Genomic DNA, 8,815 nt, shown 5'->3' with positions numbered 1-8,815 from the left:
AGGTATGAAGGTCTATCAGTTGAATTTTTCTGGCACCATTAAGTACTTTTCCTAATTTGTTACTCAAGATATCCATAAAATGTTAAAATTTAAGGAAGTTTAATGTTTTGGTGCATGTGCAGCAAAATGTCTGCTGTAGCTGCCTGTTACCTGAGAACGGCTTCACTCTGTGCTGTAATACACCTGTGAAAGAATATAACCTCTAGATTATGAAGAACAATCTTCCTATTTTCCTGAAGAAGACCAAGTTTAAACAAGTTCAAAGTGCTACACACACACACACACACACACACACACAGACTTTCCTCTAGTCAGGGTAAGTCAGTGAGTGAGTCATTGAGTTTATGCTATTTTACAGGACTAGCAAAGTTGCTACCCACCTAAATGTGTAATTTAACAATTTCATGCTTAATAAAGTGAGCCTATATTTGTACTGATCATTCACTGCACTTATACTACTTCTTTGTTCATTTGATACTTCCCTGTTCATACTTCAAAATCCTTTCCAATATCTCCATTTTAATAGTGTCTCTCCTGATCCACTCCTCACAATTATAGCAATTTGTATATAATAATAATAATAATATATTCCATAATAACATCAAGTCCTGTGTGCCTAGTGAGGACCAAATCCTTATGACAAGCTTATTAGGTAGGATCTATGTTTTACAGATGAGGAAATAGGCATTCAGTGAAACTGAGTAACTTGTGCAAAGCATACAGTTACATGCACAGAACTAAAATTTAAACCCAGTCTCTCTGCGTTAGCTCACACATCCCCTTTCACTGCCATTCTTCCCACACGTTCTAATATTTCTCTCCTTGTCTATTTCACCTAATATTATGTAACCCCAATACCAGGCATCATTTTTTAAATTTCCATTTTTCCAACACAGTATCTATTATATAAAAAGAGTTTTAAAAATATTTATTGAATGAATGAGTCAACCAAATAGTAATCAAATGTCGCATTTGTATTGAGCATATTTTGACAGTAAAGAATTAATGCCAGGAAAATGTGCTCTCAATTTCTAGTAGCTTACACTCTTCCAATTTAGTAGCAATGTGGACCAGTGTAAAGTCAGGAATAGATATTGGTACGTTCAAATTTGTAATTCTGACTTTGCTAATACCAGGATTGAGAAAGTCATGCAATTTCCTGTTGCATGACTTCATGGCTTCTCGAAAGACAAAAGGTTACACTATGTAATCAAAAAGCCAAGTTCCCACTCTAACAATCTATACTGCCCTCTAGAAAGTCACTCTTTGATTGCAATACACAGTACATATGTGTAAATCACTGGCATTTAGCAAAAAATGACTTAAAGGCTTAAACAGATTCCACTTCAGGAAGCACAGGTTTATGAATCTGTAGAAATTTTTGAATGATTATGAGTAGCAGAAGGGATGATCTAGGCATTTTACTTCTGATATTTTATTTCATCTTGAACCCTGAGCTTCAATATCTTCTCTTTATAATGGAGATTATGTGAAGATGTAAAAAAGTCCTGAGCAGGAATGGACACATAGTAGGTACTAGGAAAATGTCATTTTATTTTCCCTTTCTGCCTCTAACCATTTCTCTTCCCACCTACAGACCTTTAATGTCTTTCTTGTTCATCTAGTCCATTACACACAGAACTGATCTTCAAAACACATTTACATTTAATAGAGCACCAGAAGTGCTCAATCAAAACAGGTCTCTGCTTCATTATCAGGGTGCTCTAACCATCTGCAGGACCTAGACAGGTGTGTTCTGGTGGATTATTAAGGCTGGTCCAGATTATTTGATTCTCACAGTCAGAAGTGCAGCAACCTGCATTATTCAATTTGGGTTTGTCTAAAAATTCACTGGAAACACCAATTTTAACTTTTAGCATTATCCTGTACTTGATACATTCCTCAACACCAACTCTTAACATATTATTTCCTTTTAAAAATGAGAAGTAAACAGGAAAAATTGCTTCTTCAATGCAACCATGATGAACTAGTGAAATTTTCATCAAGTGCTTATATTGAACAAGGCATTATAAAATTCACTACTAGAAAATATGAAAACAAGTGGAAAAAAAGAACCCTCAGAATCAGTAGTTTGATTCTACTGTAGTAAAATAAGAAATGTTAGCATCTACAAATTAAGATTGAGAGGTAATTTCATGAAATGAAATAGCTGTTAATGGTTCCCAATAACTTTAAGTACAGATTATCCAAATTTTGACTAACATCTCCAAGATTTGAAGAACTTAAGTTCTTAAGATAATTTTTTTTTAGCTACAACATTGTCAAGTAGGTTCTTAAACAGTGTAGATTATACTCATCTTGATTGATTGGAGATTGTATGTATTTGGCTCCTTAGATTTTAGTGTCATCCCACAAGATATTGTTTCAAAATATTTAGACCAATTTGTCCAGGATATTTTTGTCCTGCTTCTCCCCCAATAATGTAAAAACTAAGAGTATAGTTAAGGAACTCACCCAAAGTCCATTTCTGATTATAACTCGAAGACATTTCACATTTATTGAGTAAAGAAATGATAGGGAAAATTAGTCACTAGTTGATCATAACTTGGCAGAAAATTGCTAAGTATACCAAAACTATATAAGAACAGAGAAAAAAATCTTATTAATGAAATGTCACAAAATATCATGGTTCATTAGTCCTAACTTCCTCATGCATACTGAACTGTAGGTTTTTACATAAATGGTTTCTTTTATGGACACATTTTTAAAAAAATACCAAAAACCTTAATCAACAAATTCACTAAATACAATTAACAACTATTGAAAAAGTAATTTTAAAATATATAAACTCCTTACTTGAAGATTACAATGTACAAAATATCTAAATTCAACCAAATTAATTACTATGTAACAGGTTTAAGCTTTAATTTTAATTCTTGAATTTACTGAACTCAAGAAAGTTTTTAGCAACCTGTTTGTGTTATGTATGCTGTAATTAAAGCTGTAAATGTATTCATAAGCACATTTATAAAAATTATAATGGCATGTGTTTAGAATTTTTAATTTTGTTAATCTTAAAGTTGCAAAAAGTAAATAACTCTTGAAAGTGCAGTGTCTTTATATTTTAATTTTATCTTTCATTTCCTTGTATTTACGTAAGAATTTTTTTGGTTAAGTGATATCAAGATTTTCTTATTGCACAAGTTTCCATATGGGTGAGACCTTCTTAACTCCCTAAGTTTAGATGTCATACACTTACTTAAACTATTAGATTTCTGATGTTGACATTAAAATTAAGTAAACAGTGGAATTTGTGTGTGAAAATATCCAGGTCTGGTCACACCAACACACCAACAATAAGAGGAATATAATTTATTAGATTCCCTTATTTTGTATTTCTCTTTCTAATATTCTGTGTGCCTACGTCATCTGAAATGAAATCAAATAAACAGTAAGTATTCTTCTAGCTACATCAAAATTAAATATTATTGATTTTTATAAATTATTTTGTAGTCAACTCCCACAACATTATTCTCATTTTAACATATGTTTGAGAACTAAAACATACTGGGAATAATAATATTTCCTTTGAGGAACTTTCTACATCTATTTTTTTTAATTAATTGTTATTGGAGTATAGTTCCTTTACAATGCTGTGTTAGTTTCTGCTGTACAGCAAAGTGAATCAGTTATACATATAAATATACCCACATTTTTTAGATTTCCTTCCCATTTAGGTCACCGCAGAGCATTGAATAGGTTCTCGTTAGTTACCTGTTTTATATATAGTAGTGTATATGTGTCAATCCCAATCTCCCAGTTCATCCCACCCTCCTCTTTCCCCCGGACTCTGCATCTACTTTTCATAATGATTTTCTCATATATATCTCTAGAGACCATCCTGCATATAAAGATTACAATTATAAGCGTTTGCTTATAAATATTATATTTTAAAGACTTAAGTCATGCCTATATCTCTTCTTAGGCCATTTAAATATACTTATTATTGTATATTGATATCACAGTTTACCAGTTGCTCACTTAACTAGAATATTTTTGTTTAAAACAGCACAAAATCATATATTCAGAACTTAGGCCTGAATTACTATATCTTAATGTACAATTTAATTAGTAGAATTCAAACTTTTCATTTTATTTTATTGGGAAAGTTTTTGTGGTCTATAGTACAGCATTTGCTTAGCAACAGAACCTGCTTCCATTTCATTTCATAATGCCTGATCTAGCTTAAACATTATATATGTATTGTGACTTCAGATTACAATAGTGCTTGCAAAAGTGGGCTATCTAAACTAAGACCAGTATATCAGATAATGTAGACCATTAAATTTTTTCCTTTGTATTATATTCAGATGAAAATCATTCTTCCATGTGAACATAAGAACCAGAGTCTTAAGGGAAAATTGAGATCAGGAAAAGAGCCTTCACAAATTCAGGTTTGGTTCAGAGGTAACTGAGGTTAGACCAAATAATGAGTTACCAAAAATCAGGTATCAGTGATCTGAAAAAGTAATGTTTACCAAGAAATCCCAGGGGACAGGCTGTATTAGGTGCTCAACATTTGTCTGTTGAATAAAGGGGCAAATAAATACTCAGGGTCAAAGCAGGTAAAGTTTGATTTATACAGGGTACTTGTCCCTACTCTCTCTTCATACCCTCACTGTTGGAAGGATGTAGTACCCAGAGGTGGATAAATGTAGCAAAGAGAGAAGTCACAGACTCACAAAGCTCCTAATTGTTCAAAGGCAGAGGTGCTAAAGATTACCAGAGATTTGTATGTGCAGGTTCAGTACCTAAAACTGATATTTTTGTAAAGGCAAAAGAAAGTTGTTCAAAAATTCTCAATTGAATTCCATGCTACAAAAATGAAAATGATTGTGGAAGTCTGACAGAAAATCGTGGGTGACAGGATAAACGTTGCCAACTGTTATCTTGCCTCTGGGAAGTTTGATATTTACCATGACACCAAAAAAAAAAAAAAAAAAAAAAGGTGGAGACATCTTACATAACTTTGCACAACCAGCTCAAGGCAGCCAGAAACAGAATTAAAACGAAGAATAATTGCATTTTCAAAAATGCAAACAAACCCAAAAACAGTTGGGAATTTGCTGTGGAGTTGAATGATGAATAAGACAGTATGTTAGAAAGTGAGTTTGCAGGAAGGTGAAAACCAAAAGAAAAGGATATATTTATAAGTGTATAAATTTGGAGCACAAAATCTAGGCAAACATGAAAAAAATGTACTGGCTGAGTCTTTTTTTCAGTTCAAAACTTCACACTTACTATGAAAGGAACAAAGTGAGTGTTTTGATTATTTAAGCTAAGAAATAAAGTCACATAAAAATAGTTATCAAACACTGAAACAACACTACGCAGGAATTTGAGACACAAAGTGAAGAAGAGGAATGTATTCAGTTGAAACTTTAGGGGGAACTGAGGTGATAGAAAATAATTATACAAATTGGAGTCTATCAAAAATACTAAGGCTGGAAAAGAAGCCATGTGGAGTTCATCACGTGGAGTTTGGAGAAGATATATACAGAGCCTACGTGTGGGATCACGGAGTGAAACACACATGTATAAGTGCTTAGGAAAAGCCAACATTTTGTGTAATTCCTTAAGAGGAGGTGATGTTGTAGTCAATTATATTTTGACTCAGAAGCTAAAAGATCGGCAATAATAGTCCCAATCACTATTCAGTAACTAAAGAGTCATCTAATAGTGACTGCCCCTTATAAAATAAGACTTTATTTCTTAGCTTAAATAATCAAAATACTCACTTTGTTCCTTTCATAATGTGTGAAGTTTTGAACTGAAAAAAAGACAGCCAGTACATTTTTTTTCATGTTTGCACAGATTTTGCACACCAAAATTATACATTTGCACTAAAGTTATACATTGACTCTCTTATAAAAGTCACCAGATATTTTTTGAGAGATCAAATTTTCTTACTAAATATCAAGTTCAGCCTCAAGCTGATTTCTCTTTGAATAAGCAGTCAGACCATATAAGGGGAAAAACAGAAGGATTAAAATAAAACGTTCTCAAAAGAGCAGATGTTTTTTTTCGATTTTGCATTGTTAGATACTTCATTAAAAATGAAATATAAAATAAGATTTATATGTGTTTTTCAAATTTTCAACATATTCAGCAATTTTATGAAGACAAAAACTTTGTAATTTTTCTTCAGTTTACCAGAAGATGTTTTGATGTATGGGATTCACTTCTCATGTTCTCATTTTGAAATCAAGTCTGTTAAGTCATTTTAGTATGACATAGGAAAAAAAACCTAAGCGCTTTAGGGTCAGTCATCCTGAGCTTGCATTCTAGCTTTGCCAATCACAGATAAGCAGTTTAACCTCTTTGACCTTTAGTTCCATTATCAAGAGTATTGAAATAATAGTACTTAGCCCCGTAGTATTATCTTGAGAATGAGCCAGCTTGTGGTAGTTGCTCCATTAATGCTGTTTGGTGTACTGAATCAACAAATTATCACTGGGCTATCTCCTGGGAACAAAATGTAAAAATACATAACTTCCTTGTCCTTGCGGGGCCCACTTTAGCAAAAAACATACAAACCAGTGGTTATAACACAGTGTAATAAATTCACTAACACAGCCTTTAGCCCTAAGCCCTTACCAAGTGCTTAGGTGGCCTGGATTCTACAGGCAAAGAAAATTCTAAGAACTGTCCCATCATAGAATATTCCACTTTTTCAACTTTCTTGTCTAAAGTACTGCAGTGATCACAGTGGTAATGAGATTGTTAAAGTCAAGCAAGCCAAAGCAAATCCCAGCTCCTTTGGAGGTATGAGGACATGGAAAATCTCCATTCCCAAGAAGCTGTGAGATAATGTATGATTTAAGTCCCAATCCTAAAGAAGCCAGCCTCATGCTGGGTTTCATGTGTAGAGTTTCATGTGCAATCCCTGTAACAAGGTGACAAGGCCTGTGTCACAGTTAGTCAGTAGCAGGCGATGGCAATTAATAGGATTGCACTAACCTGGAGATGTGCCAGGCTGGCAAAAGAAGGATTAGGAAGTAAATGAAGTGAACAACCATGAACCAGCAAATAGGGCTTAATGGACAGTACAAGTCAGTGAGGCAAAAATGGGCCAATTTGCTCTCATTGATTTTCACTGCCCATTGAGCTGCATTCTTCTTTTCTTTTCTAATGCATTTATCTTCACCTAGGCAAGTTCTCTGGCTGTCATCCTGAGGACAATTCCATTGACTGCAGCAACTCCATGAATGACTGGACTGGACTGAAGTACCATTTCACCTACAGAGCTCTCTTTTAGGCATCTTGATGTTATGTTCTAATGACTTGGAGAGGTCTTATACCCATGAAATCGCTGAAGAGACTTATGAGAGGAATGGAAGTAAATACTGCAGAGTTTCATTTGACTTGTGTGTTCTACCTTATTTATAAATAATTCATCAAAGTAACTGAAAACACTCTAACCTGCCATTTTCCACTAGTTCTGAATCATCTCCAGTGGAAGTGCCAAATGACTTCTGCTATCCAGAATGCATAAACCTTAATGACTGTTTGTTGTTCACTAATTATCGTAAGAGGGAAGCCATGAAGCTACTTAAACTCTGAGAACGGGAAATTGTAGGTGTCAGCTCACCTAGGATACTAAGCAGTGTTTCCACCTGAAATAATCCTTTCCTCTCCTCTCCTCTATTCTTTCACCTCCTCTTTTCTCCTGGACTTTTTTCCTCTTTATTTCTTTCTTTGGCTATAACTCCCCTCTCTCTTCTTCTTCTTGTCCACTAGATGCTCTCTTCTTTCTTAGTCTCCCTACTCCAAAAAATGAATTTACTGCCTAAAATATCAAAAGCCTATCAGAAAAATTCACATTTGTCCATTGGATTATCCAACAATCATGTTCCAGATAATTTCTCCATTGCCCTACCATTTACTCTCAATCTGAGAGCGAAGTGGCTCCTGAGCTTTTGAAATTTTATCAGTTGATTATGGGAAAAAATCTCTCTGTCCACTTTCTGGTGAAACTGAATATCTTGCCATGAACCTGAGTCAAGTTTTGTCTTCAAAAGAAACTCAGACAAGACAGAAAATATTTATCTGCCTCTATTAGAATGATCGTATTGTGTTAGGAAGTAAAAAACAACATGCACAGAGAATTGTGGCTGATATTTGCCTCAGAATGAATCTCATAATGAAAGAGCCCACGCCAGTACCTTCAGCAATTCAGAGTCCTTCATGGTTACAGAGCTCAAGGACTGCACCTGGTCACCCATACACCGTGAAGAAGCCTCTGAGTTCTTCCGGGCTGCTCTGGGAGGTCAGACCCCACTTAGCTCAGGAGAACTAATGAGATTCCAACGTGACAAGGAATAGCTCCAGGCTTGCAAAATACATTTTTTTTCCAAGCTAATTAACAGGTATTTTTTAAATGAGTCCAGTAATAATTTATTTCTCTAGTTGCTGTTATAAACAATGCCTCATTTGATTATTTGGTGCTAGGACACATGTACCAAAAAATTATCAGGAATAGCTGGTGAGTCTACTAACTTGGCCATAAATATGTAATTCTTTTGTTTTTTGTTTGCTTGTTTGTTTTGTTATAAACTATTAGCAAACTAAAAAAAAAACAGAGGGAGAGAGGGATATGGGTAAGTCTTGGATGTCACAGGTATTATTGCCTTCTGTTATTGGTTCTCTCTTAACCTATGCGTTGCTTCCCAATGGACCATTTCCCCCTTTCCATCAACTAACTTTACATTCCTTAGATGCACCTTGGGAATTACACAACAGCTGCTACGGTGCTTTCCTGCGGCTGCTACTACAGCAAACGGTAGAGATACCG

Source organism: Delphinapterus leucas, chromosome 1, assembly GCF_059928025.1.
Source record: "Delphinapterus leucas isolate spDelLeu-1000000601 "Yukka" chromosome 1, BTC_Dleu_Yukka2, whole genome shotgun sequence".
Classification (NCBI taxonomy): Eukaryota; Metazoa; Chordata; class Mammalia; order Artiodactyla; family Monodontidae; genus Delphinapterus; species Delphinapterus leucas.
This window is presented reverse-complemented; position numbering follows the sequence as displayed.